The sequence below is a fragment of the Haliotis asinina genome, chromosome 14 (genome assembly GCF_037392515.1).
Source record: "Haliotis asinina isolate JCU_RB_2024 chromosome 14, JCU_Hal_asi_v2, whole genome shotgun sequence".
Lineage (NCBI taxonomy): Eukaryota > Metazoa > Mollusca > Gastropoda > Lepetellida > Haliotidae > Haliotis > Haliotis asinina.
The window spans coordinates 31424677-31436996 of NC_090293.1; the positions used below are offsets into that span (position 1 = coordinate 31424677).

The following is a 12320-nucleotide window of genomic DNA, read 5'->3' on the forward strand; positions in this document are numbered from 1 at the left end:
TCAATAAATGAACGTGTATTTATTAGTGTCTTGACACGAAATTAAGCTTATTTTGACTTAATTCGGCTAATTAAGAGTGATTTTTCAAAACGCCTCGCCCATGGGCGAAAACCATTTGGCCCATGGGTGAGAATATTTACTTTTACTCACAATACACCTTTTCCCATGTTGTGGAGGTTGTGAATGGATGAAAGTATGTTCATAAGTATCATGTCACAAAATTCCACTCATTTTGAATTAATTCCGTTAATTTAGAGCTATTTAACAAAATCTCACCCATGGGTGAAAAACATTTTGGCCCATGGGCGAGAATATTTCCTTTTACCCCAAACACATCTTTTCCAATATTTGGAGGATGTAAATGAATGAAAGTACATTTATGAGTATCATGACAGAAATTTCAACTCATTTTGACTTAATTCCTCTAAATGAGAGCAATTTTGAAAACTCTCGCCCATGGGAGAAAGACATTTTGACCCATGGGCGAGAATATTTGCCTTCACTCAAAATACATCTTTTCCTGTGGTTTGGAGGTTGTAAATGAATGAGGATATATATATGAGTATCATGGCACAAAATCCAACTCATTATGACTTAATTCTGCTAATTGAGACCGATTTTCAAAAACATCTCGCCCATGGGCGAAAAACATTGGGCCCATGAGCGAAAATATTTCCTTTTCACTCCAAATACATCTTTTCTAATGTTTTGGAGGATGTAAATGTATGAAAGTGCCATTATGAGTATCATGACACAAAATTCAACTGATTTTGACTTACTTTTGCGAATTCAGGAAGATTTTTAAAAATATGCCAGAATAATCACTTTTACTCAAAATACATCTTTTCCTGTGTTTTGGATTTTGTAAATGAATGAGGATATATTTGTAAGTATCATGGCACAAAATTCAAATCATTTTGACTTAATTCTGATAATTTGTAACAAGTACAAGAATCTGGACTTCCACTTAAATTTTCATAGCTTTTTTAATTGTCTTGGGGGTTGTAAATATATGAATGAAAGTGTGTTTATAAGTATCACGACCAAAAAATGAAATCATTCCGGTCTTAATTCGACTAATCTCTCTCGTGGACGAAAATATTTTCGTTTGCTCGTTTTCTTTATTTTTCAAACATATGGTTTAAAAATAGATGAAATTCTAATGACAATTCAGTTTAATTTCGTGAGTTTAGTTTTATGTCGCACTCAGCAATATCCCAGCAATATGGCGGCGGTTTGTAGATAATCGAGTTTGAGCATCTACCTGCACAATTGGGAACTGATGACATGTGTCAACCAAGTCAGCGAGCCTGACCACCCGATCTCGTTAGTCGCCTCTTACGACAAGCATAGTCGCCTTTTATGGCAAACATGGGTTGTGAAGCCCTTTACTTCCAGCAACATATACAGTACACTTAGAATACTAAGTCTTGAGATTCTTTTGAACTTAGGTATTCTATAAATATACCAAAATTCAACCTATATCTATGAAGTTGAAGTTATTTGTGAAAGCCCTAATCAAGAGTGACCAAACTCCAGTGACTATGCTGGGACACATTAATAAACGGTGTTGTGAGATCTTTAAACTGTATTGAAATATGTCTTGTCAATTCCACTGACATTCACCAAATGTACCTACCTAGTAGTTTTAAGTGTACCTACCCAGTTTAGCATGTTTCGTTTTAATAGTGTGGTCCCCATTTTTAGTAATTCCCGTTTGCCCGTCCCGGCTTTTCTTCGTCCGAGGTTTTATGGGGCATTCTCCTATTTGTCAGACCAGAAATTATCTACAACAGGGGTAGGTCACTAACTTGTTTTCTTTACCATTTGTACTAATTAGTATGCGCCTCCTCATGCTCCAATGCACACAGTGACCTGATTCGTCTCCATCGCAACTTGGGCCGCGTTTAACAGTACTTCAGCCAGTTTACTGTATCAGTCGAAATCTTACAATGAATGAATGAATGAAGAGCAAGAAGTATATGTGAATGAATAAAAGAAATAATAAAAGAAAGAAGTACATATGTGAATGAATGAAAGAATAAATGATACACCACGGCCATCCCTTCCAAAACATGCTAAAGAACGTAAAACTATCGTTAGATCACATGTGTTAACATCAGCTTGTTATTGTCTCCCTGGTCAGGCGTAACAATTGTCAGACAGGTTAAAACAACAAACTATCTGGTTGACTGCACAGCTGCCTGTTGACGTAGTATACCCACATCACCTACTTTTCCTGCGTAACCTTCATCTACATCACCACCCTTAATATATTGAGCAGAGAGCACAGAGGGCCCTATAGCTGTAACCACTGAACCGTGGTGTCTCTCTGCTCCCAAGTTCCCAAGTGGGGGATGTCCTTCTCTACCTCTTCCATTAATCTTAAAACATCTAACAAGCTCAACGCATGCATCTTTTTATTAAAATGTGATGTTATACATAATCATAAGAGTATTTTTGTGTATTATTCGGTTGATAAATTATTCTTTTATGATATATATATATATGTATGACACGCTGGACAGGTCTAGGGCATTTTGTGTTAATTTACCATTCCCATTTTCATAATGCTTAAAAAAGACACTCATTAATCTATCACAGAGTTTTGTCATTCCTTCACTCCAACACGCTTGCTAAATCCCCTATGTTCATAGTATATCGACTCTGCCATACCCAATTCACCTAATCCTGAGAAATCAACCAGTCATGACATACCCACATCGCCTAATTAATTTTCCGTACCTATCGAGTAAAAAAGACATAAAATGGGAGGACGCCTTGTTAACTAATGGGAGTGAGCCTTGTAGGGAGTACCCTCACTCTCACAAACCCACGTATTGAGGAGAAGCGACCGTGTTTGTCGGGGATTTTTCTGGCTTTGCTAAATAAATCGTACATAAACATGTAAAATATTTTGCTTTGATTCTGTAACTACCCACATTATGACATTGAGACCATTTTGATTTATCGAGTAAAATACGATTGAATAGTTTTGAGTTTGAATCTTGCCACTTTAGCGCTCTATCTTTTTAAATGGGGCGTGCATACTAATATTTAGGTGTTTTTTAGTATTCCATCTATTTGTTTAAATTGACTGAATGTTTTTGCATTGTTTGGGTTCTTTATTGCAAGTGGCCCAGCGATTGAGTCTGCTTTGATACCTGTAAATTTATTCTGACGTTTGACGAGCGGGACGTAAACAAGAACATATATGGAGCCCCTGCATCAATACGTATTAAAGTGTTTGAAACATTATTCTAGACCATTATTTGTACACAACTGATGAAAGGTACCTGAAAGATCAAGGTTCATAAGAACGTACAGGGCACATTTCTCCTACCCCATTTAAGAATGTCCATTTCTGATTGGTTCACGTGGCCTTGCGAGGGAGAATAGATCATTAAGTTTTACCCCGCCACGTGGGAAAAGCCTGCATCCAGTCAGTGAACTGTAAAGCAGTGGTTCGAATCGACTATAGTTAGTACCATGTTAATATAATACATGGTTTCAGCTTGTTTTGATGCTCTATTTACATAAAGTGATATTTAAACATTCGTTATGGTAAATACGGTGTAGCAATGTGATGAAGAGTATGCGGGTTTTCTTCATCCCATTTCATCCACCGATGAGAATGGTGGTATCCTCTTTTGGTTCACGTCCGGATTGTCGATTGTTTTATTAAATACACAACAGTACTGTCGAAAAGCAGTGGAGTGTGACAGTGCTCAACACTGTTCTAATGACACCCGGAGCGTCGACTACCTTGGAGAACTTGTGCCCGAGAATAGCAGAAGACTCGTCTCTACGCTAATTAACGAGCTAAAACATATACACAAAGACTTCGGTGAAAGAATGAGCTGTGGAACCAATTCCTGAATGATAGTCGTCGCACGAACAGTAGTCGAGGAAGTTGGCGTAATCGTGAATCGAGGGTCTGTGAGCAATGTAAACTGCATATTGTGACACAGTGGCCACAATAAAGAATAAAGAAGAACTTGACAGAAGGCTTCAGCGTCTCAACGTGCAGCTCCAAAGACAAGAGATTTCCGTAATGAGCTGTGCTCATCAGACTGTCTGCCTCGCTCATACTGACCACATTACTGTACTTTATAACGTATTTGGTTTTCCTTCATGTCCGGAGCGTCGAACGCCATAGTGTTGACACCTGATTACCTCCTTACGTAATACCCGAAACATCGAATTTACAAAAATTTCAATTCAATTTTAGACAGCCCAGGCAAGTCGTTTGTTTAAGGAGTAAGAGTATTAGGAGGCATGGTCGACTAGATTTCTTTGTTTAACTAATCCCACACGGCCTTCACCAATAGAGGGAATGATTTCTGTTCAGTTATGACATTGCTGTTCTCCATATGTCTCTATTTTCTCCACACATCTCCATGTTGTTGTATTTTTGTGTGTTTTGTAACTCTGATTGGGACTGGTGAACAAGCTTTACAGTACCTCACCCATACAGCATATAATACAAAATATAAATGAAGCATGTGTCGTCATCCATATGAACTATCATATAATAACATATGCATACATATCATTACATCAAATACATCTAAAGTATAAGTAAACATGAAAAACAGAATTATGGTTTGTTGTGTCTGACTAACTCTTTGTAGAAACACTGAACATTTGTGAGAAGGTTTTTGACAAGTTAATTAGTTTCCTGTTAAAAAATTAAAAATCAAGCTTTGTGTTTTATGATAAAATCGTGGACGGATTCAACTATTTTCTGGTTTTCACAGTGAATAAGTTCTTTTCCGTTCACCGAAGTCATCATAGACCACAGTGAGAAAAGGTCGATCTTCAAGCAGTAATGAAGACCATGATAGCGTATGGAGTACGTGTATGTTGGTCATCTCCTCCGTTACCCCCTCCCCGAATCCACACCCCACCAGGGCGTGTAGCACTTGTCTCGGTGGATAAAAAGGGACTCCTATAACCCCATATACCCCTAATCACAATGCTATAATTTGTCGTTTTTGAGTATCCGGTTTTGTGTATTCTGTAATATTGCATAGTACTGGTGAAGTGTTAATCAAAGCAATATTTTGCTTGCTAAACGAACCACATTCTTTGAGAATCAAAATATGTTTTAAGCACATTTCCAAAATTGAAATGCAGCATGCACACAATAACTAAATTGGAAGGAATATCGTGCCGGACAAGGTTTTCCAGAGCACCTGCACATAAATGTCAATGTCTTTCAAATACTAATATGTGCAGGTCTTGCAAAAGGACAAAGCAGGTATGCTTGACAAAGTTCGTGCAAAGGAGGTTTATACACAACACCAAAACCAACCGGTCAGCTCGACGCCTTATAAAACAATCAATTCGAGATTTCCTTTGAATGTGAGATATTTGGCTGCGCGTCTTGCGCAATCAGTCTTTTTCATCCATATACACTCACGAACACCTGTTCATTTCAAAGCTGGTGTCCCCTAATGACCAAATGTGATCCATGGATGAATTTTGTATATGACAAGTAAAATACACTTGAAAGCGGCAGCTGTTATACTCCAATAAACAAGACCAGCGGACGAGACATGACTTTTTCGGCGCAAATTGTCGTAGGCGCTTTGCGGAAATTACGTAAGGGAACGCGGAAGACACAGAAAGCGTCATCGTTCCGCTCAGTTTCCATTGTCTTTGCGAGTTATGCTGAGATACTCAACAAACTGAGATAAAAGTCAAAATGATGAAAAAGTGGAAATCAGTGTGTGGATTAGAAATTGGAAATCACTCATGAAGCCTCTGACAAAGTAATATCTGTTCAGGTCATGATCATTTGGAAAAAAATACGAAAGTTCTGTGGATATACAACTTCTTATAAGGTTCTTATAAGCAGCATTTCGGCGTAGCTGTTAAACTCGTTATCAAGAAAGGGATATCTTACAGGTAGTCCTGTAAGTTAAACCTTTGTTTTGGGTCGAGGTCAAAATCATTTGGTGTAGTGACAACGGTGTTGTTTTATGGGATTAGACACGGATTTTCTATAAAAAAGGTAAAATATGTGTCCTCAGGAAACGAAATAAGACACATGTACCAGAATGTAAGTGGATCCATGTTAGCGAGTTCAATCAGTGACTTCAGTTAATAAAATTGGGCTTTCAGTTCACCCCTTCCATTAGTAATGAGTTATTTAGTTTCTTGGTAAAATTGCTTCCAAGGTGAATGTTGAAAATGACAGTTTTCAGGATCATTTTAACAACTTCAGTTATGACAATCAGTTATGGCTTCAGTAAAGCTGCTATGCTTCACGTTTCGTCCTACCTATTTTACGGGAAGATACCTTTGTGTAAACAGCTATATGTTCATTTTGAGAACTGGTAAAAAGGGAGAATATATCTCGTGAAAATGAATTTTGAAAGACTGCAGATCAACAGTTCAGTTGTCTCAACAACATAATTTCTAAAATACTTAGAGACCACAATCACGAAAGCCAAAGTAAATCTATTCGAGTGTAGCAAAAATAGTGAAAATTTATTTTAAAAAAATAGAAAAGTAAACGCAAACTCAATCTTGATTACATAACGTATACCTCATAGCCCGATATAATGATTGCACATTAATAGTATGGATACGTTAATCTATAGTTTAAACTAATCTCCTCAAGTAATCGGGACTGGATTGGCAAGCATAAACATGCATATCAATGCCTCTCCATACCAATAATATAATTACATAACATACATGATAACAACACTTCATGTTCCGTTCGTCAAACGTCAGAATAGATTTACAGTTATCAAAGCAGACTAACAGGCCCACTAACAGTAAAAAGACAAAACAAAACAAAAACAAATAAATTAATAAATCCAAATGAATGGAATGGAATGGAATACTAAAAACCACCAAAATATGCACGCCCCCTTTAAAAGGGTAGAGTGCAAAAGTGGCAAACCGGTAAAATATGCCAAGATTCAAACTCAAAACTATACAATCGTATTTTACTCGATAAATCAGAATGGTCTCAATGTCATAATGTGGGTAGTTACAAATCGAAGCAAAATATTGTACATATATGTATCATGAAATAATAATTTATCAACTGAATAATACATAAAAAATACTCTTATGATATGTACATGTATAACATCACATTTGAGTAAAAAAAATGCATGCGTTGAGCTTGTTAGATGTTTTAAAGATTCATGGAAGAGGTAGAAAAGGGCACCCCCACTTGGCAACTTGGGAGCAGAGAGACACCACGGTTCAGTGGTTACAGCTATAGGGCCTTCTGTGCTCTCTGCTCAATATATTAAGGGTGGTGATGTAGATGAAGGTTACGCAGGAAAAGTAGGTGATGTGGGTATACTACGTCAACAGGCAGCTGTGCAGTCAACCAGATAGTTTGTTGTTTTAACCTGTCTGACAATTGTTACGCCTGACCAGGGAGACAATAACAAGCTGATGTTAACACATGTGATCTAACGATAGTTTTGCGTTCTTTAGCATGTTTTGGAAGGGATGGCCGTGGTGTATCATTTATTCTTTCATTCATTCACATATGTACTTCTTTCTTTTATTATTTCTTTCATTCATTCACATATACTTCTTGCTCTTCATTCATTCATTCATTCATTCATTCATTCATTGTAAGATTTCGACTGATACAGTAAACTGGCTGAAGTACTGTTAAACGCGGCCTAAGTTGCGATGGAGACGAATCAGGTCACTGTGTGCATTGGAGCATGAGGAGGCGCATACTAATTAGTACAATTGGTAAAGAAAACAAGCGAGTGACCTACCCCTGTTGTAGATTATTTCTGGTCTGACAAATAGGAGAATACCCCATAAAACCTCGGACGAAGAAAAGCCGGGACGGGCAAACGGGAATTACTAAAAATGGGGACCACACTATTAAAACGAAACATGCTAAACTGGGTAGGTACACTTAAAACTACTAGGTAGGTACATTTGGTGAATGTCAGTGGAATTGACAAGACATATTTCAATACAGTTTAAAGATTTGACAACACTGTTTATTAATGTGTCCCAGCATAGTCACTGGAGTTTGGTCACTCTTGATTAGGGCTTTCACAAATAACTTCAACTTCATAGATATAGGTTGAATTTTGGTGTATTTATAGAAGACCTAAATTCAAAAGAATCTCAAGGCTTAGTATTCTAAGTGTATTGTATATGTTGCTGGAAGTAAAGCTCTGTGTTCGGGACCCGTGAAGATCTGGAGTAGAAGAGGGCTTCAACAACCCATGCTTGCCATAAAAGGCGACTATGCTTGTCGTAAGAGGTGACTAACGGAATCAGGTGGTCAGGCTCGCTGACTTTTGCTGACACATGTCATCAGTTCCCAATTGTGCAGGTAGATGCTCATGCTGTTGATCACTGGATTGTCTGATCCAAACTCGATTATCTACAAACCGCCGCCATATTGCTGGGATATTGCTGAGGGCGACAAAAAACTAAACTCACGAAATTAAACTGAATTTTCACTAGAATTTCATCTATTTTTAAACCATATGTTTGAAAAATAAAGAAAACGAGCAAACGAAAATATTTTCGTCCTCGAGAGAGATTAGTCGAATTAAGACCGGAATGATTTCATTTTTCACTTATGATTTCATTTTTCACTTATAAACACACTTTCATTCATAAATTTACAACCCCCAAGACAATAAAAAAAAAACTATGAAAATTTAAGTGGAAATCCAGATTCTTGTACTTGTTACAAATTATCAGAATTAAGTCAAAATGAGTTGAATTTTATGCCATGATACTTACAAATATATCCTCATTCATTTACAAAATCCAAAACACAGGAAAAGATGTATTTTGAGTAAATGTGATTATTCTGGCATATTTTTTAAAAATCTTCCTGAATTCGCAAAAGTAAGTCAAAATCAGTTGAATTTTGTGTCATGATACTCATAATGGCACTTTCATACATTTACATCCTCCAAAACATTAGAAAAGATGTATTTGGAGTGAAAAGGAAATATTTTCGCTCATGGGCCCAATGTTTTTCGCCCATGGGCGAGATATTTTTGAAAATCGGTCTCAATTAGCAGAATTAAGTCATAATGAGTTGGATTTTGTGCCATGATACTCATATATATATCCTCATTCATTTACACCTCCAAACCACAGGAAAAGATGTATTTTGAGTGAAGGCAAATATTCTCGCCCATGGGTCAAAATGTCTTTCTCCCATGGGCGAGAGTTTTCAAAATTGCTCTCATTTAGAGGAATTAAGTCAAAATGAGTTGAAATTTCTGTCATGATACTCATAAATGTACTTTCATTCATTTACATCCTCCAAATATTGGAAAAGATGTGTTTGGGGTAAAAGGAAATATTCTCGCCCATGGGCCAAAATGTTTTTCACCCATGGGTGAGATTTTGTTAAATAGCTCTAAATTAACGGAATTAATTCAAAATGAGTGGAATTTTGTGACATGATACTTATGAACATACTTTCATCCATTCACAACCTCCACAACATGGGAACAGGTGTATTTTGAGTAAAAGTAAATATTCTCACCCATGGGCCAAATAGTTTTCGCCCATGGGCGAGGCGTTTTGAAAAATCACTTTAAATTAGCCGAATTAAGTCAAAATAAGCTTAATTGTGTGTCAAGACACTAATAAATACACGTTGATTCATTGAAAAGCTGCAAAGCCTGGAAAAACATGTAGTTTCAATGAAATTAATTATTCTCGTCCATGGGCCAATATGTTTTTCACCCATGGGCGAGATTTTTTTAAATTGCTGTCAGTTAGCAGAGTCAAGTCACAACAAGCTGAAATTTGTGTCATGATACTTATTAACATTTTTTCATTCATTTACAACCTCCAAAACATTTATTCTGTATGAAATTAAACACTTTCGCCCATGGGCGAGTTTAAATTTTGAGTTTTGAGTTTTCGAAAAAATTTTTTTTCATTTTTTCATCCTTAGTACATATACATAACAGCTGCTTGTTTAATTTTGCGAAATCGCTTGTGAGAGAGTGGCCACAGTGCTGAGAGTTTCTGGACTTTTGTGAGTCCAGAATTAAATTGTGACGTGTTATACTTATGATGTGCAAGTGTTAATTGTATATAAGAACTGTGTGGACGTCCTTTACAGTGACAGTGTTTGGGCTTAGTTTTCTTGCGAAAAAAGAGGCAAAGTGAAATTCCGGCTGAACTGAATGAAACGTGAGGAGGAGTTGATAAATACCGAGAAAAAAATATGCGAAAAATGTACTTCCCAGACGGGGAATCGAACCCCGGCCGTGGCGGTGAGAGCGCCAAATCCTAACCACTAGACCACCTGGGACACTGATGGTATATCTGGACATAAGATTGACATGTCTCTTCGAAAATCAGGGCAAGGTCACATCCATAAATGGAACAGAACTGCCCCTTTGAAACAACGACAGTGAAGAGTATATGTCTCTTCGCCTTACATTGAAATGAAGAATGATTTAGACTTTTAGTCATCTAATAACATGCCACTCCAACAAATCATCCATACAATTTGTCCTATCTAATAACAAGGCGCACTCTCGCATATATGACATTTACTTAGTATTTTATATACATTGACAGCAATGTTGTTTACCTTGCATGTAGGAAATACGCACTCACTTACTATACACATGCACATAGGTATATTTACAAAATGTCCATTGATAAATCAGTAAAACAATGACACACAACATAAAGTCTACACAGAACAGTACAACAATGACAGACAAGATAAGAATGAGTCTACACATTGTCGAAGGAAAGGATGTACACAAATATATACTTATGATGTGCAAGTGTTAATTGTATATAAGAACTGTGTGGACGTCCTTTACAGTGACAGTGTTTGGGCTTAGTTTTCTTGCGAAAAAAGAGGCAAAGTGAAATTCCGGCTGAACTGAATGAAACGTGAGGAGGAGTTGATAAATACCGAGAAAAAAATATGCGAAAAATGTACTTCCCAGACGGGGAATCGAACCCCGGCCGTGGCGGTGAGAGCGCCAAATCCTAACCACTAGACCACCTGGGACCTTGCAATCTTAGGGATGGAGCAAGGTATTGGTTCAAGTAGGGAACATGTTGCCACAACGTGATATTTCCTAGATGACACTTACCCATGCACGCTTCCTTCTGTCTCTCTTTTCTTACTTCCAATATAGTTTCAATCGTAAATGAATTAATTGTAGAGGAAGGCTTGGGTGCAGTTCACCCTTGGAATGAATAATAGCTGTGGCCTCCACATTGCCATGAGACACTCATGTTGCATGTGCCAAATTAAGCAAGGAACCCGCCGAGTCTACTCTTGTCCAGGGCAGAGAAGGCATGGATTTTATTCGGAGGATTTCATTTTGTAGTATGACGCGTACAGCAATTGATGCTGAAATATTCTTCAATATTGGTGAGTCTCAAATATGCCTTTTCACTTATTTATGGGACAATCGGAGTGCCGAGATGCTTTTTTGTGTTTATAGCGAAGTGAAGTATGTGAACAGTACACCTTTTCTCCAATGGAACTAGATAGCAAAGTAGTATTTAGGTGTGTTGTTACGTATGTTGTAGAGTGATGGCAATACACACAATGTAGAGCAATTAAGGCGTTGTGGCTGACTCCAGCCAAATTATTCCCAAATCTTAAAATGGAAAAAAGTTACTTCCCAGACGGGGAATCGAACCCCGGCCGTGGCGGTGAGAGCGCCAAATCCTAACCACTAGACCACCTGGGACACTGATGGTATATCTGGACATAAGATTGACATGTCTCTTCGAAAATCAGGGCAAGGTCACATCCATAAATGGAACAGAACTGCCCCTTTGAAACAACGACAGTGAAGAGTATATGTCTCTTCGCCTTACATTGAAATGAAGAATGATTTAGACTTTTAGTCATCTAATAACATGCCACTCCAACAAATTATCCATACAATTTGTCCTATCTAATAACAAGGCGCACTCTCGCATATATGACATTTACTTAGTATTTTATATACATTGACAGCAATGTTGTTTACCTTGCATGTAGGAAATACGCACTCACTTACTATACACATGCACATAGGTATATTTACAAAATGTCCATTGATAAATCAGTAAAACAATGACACACAACATAAAGTCTACACAGAACAGTACAACAATGACAGACAAGATAAGAATGAGTCTACACATTGTCGAAGGAAAGGATGTACACAAATATATACTTATGATGTGCAAGTGTTAATTGTATATAAGAACTGTGTAGACGTCCTTTACAGTGACAGTGTTTGGGCTTAGTTTTCTTGCGAAAAAAGAGGCAAAGTGAAATTCCGGCTGAACTGAATGAAACGTGAGGA

The 12320-nt window shown here is 37.4% G+C and overlaps 3 non-coding genes across 3 annotated transcripts; all 3 read right to left on the reverse strand.

Moving 5' to 3' along the window:
* Positions 1-10228: 10228 nt before the first annotated feature.
* Trnae-cuc (transfer RNA glutamic acid (anticodon CUC)) lies at positions 10229-10300 on the reverse strand. Its single transcript has one exon. It is a non-coding gene; the product is annotated as a tRNA-Glu (tRNA).
* Positions 10301-10948: 648 nt separating this feature from the next.
* Positions 10949-11020, reverse strand: Trnae-cuc (transfer RNA glutamic acid (anticodon CUC)). Its single transcript has one exon. It is a non-coding gene; the product is annotated as a tRNA-Glu (tRNA).
* A 622-nt stretch (positions 11021-11642) lies between these two features.
* On the reverse strand, positions 11643-11714 carry Trnae-cuc (transfer RNA glutamic acid (anticodon CUC)). The gene has a single exon. It is a non-coding gene; the product is annotated as a tRNA-Glu (tRNA).
* Positions 11715-12320: the final 606 nt, after the last annotated feature.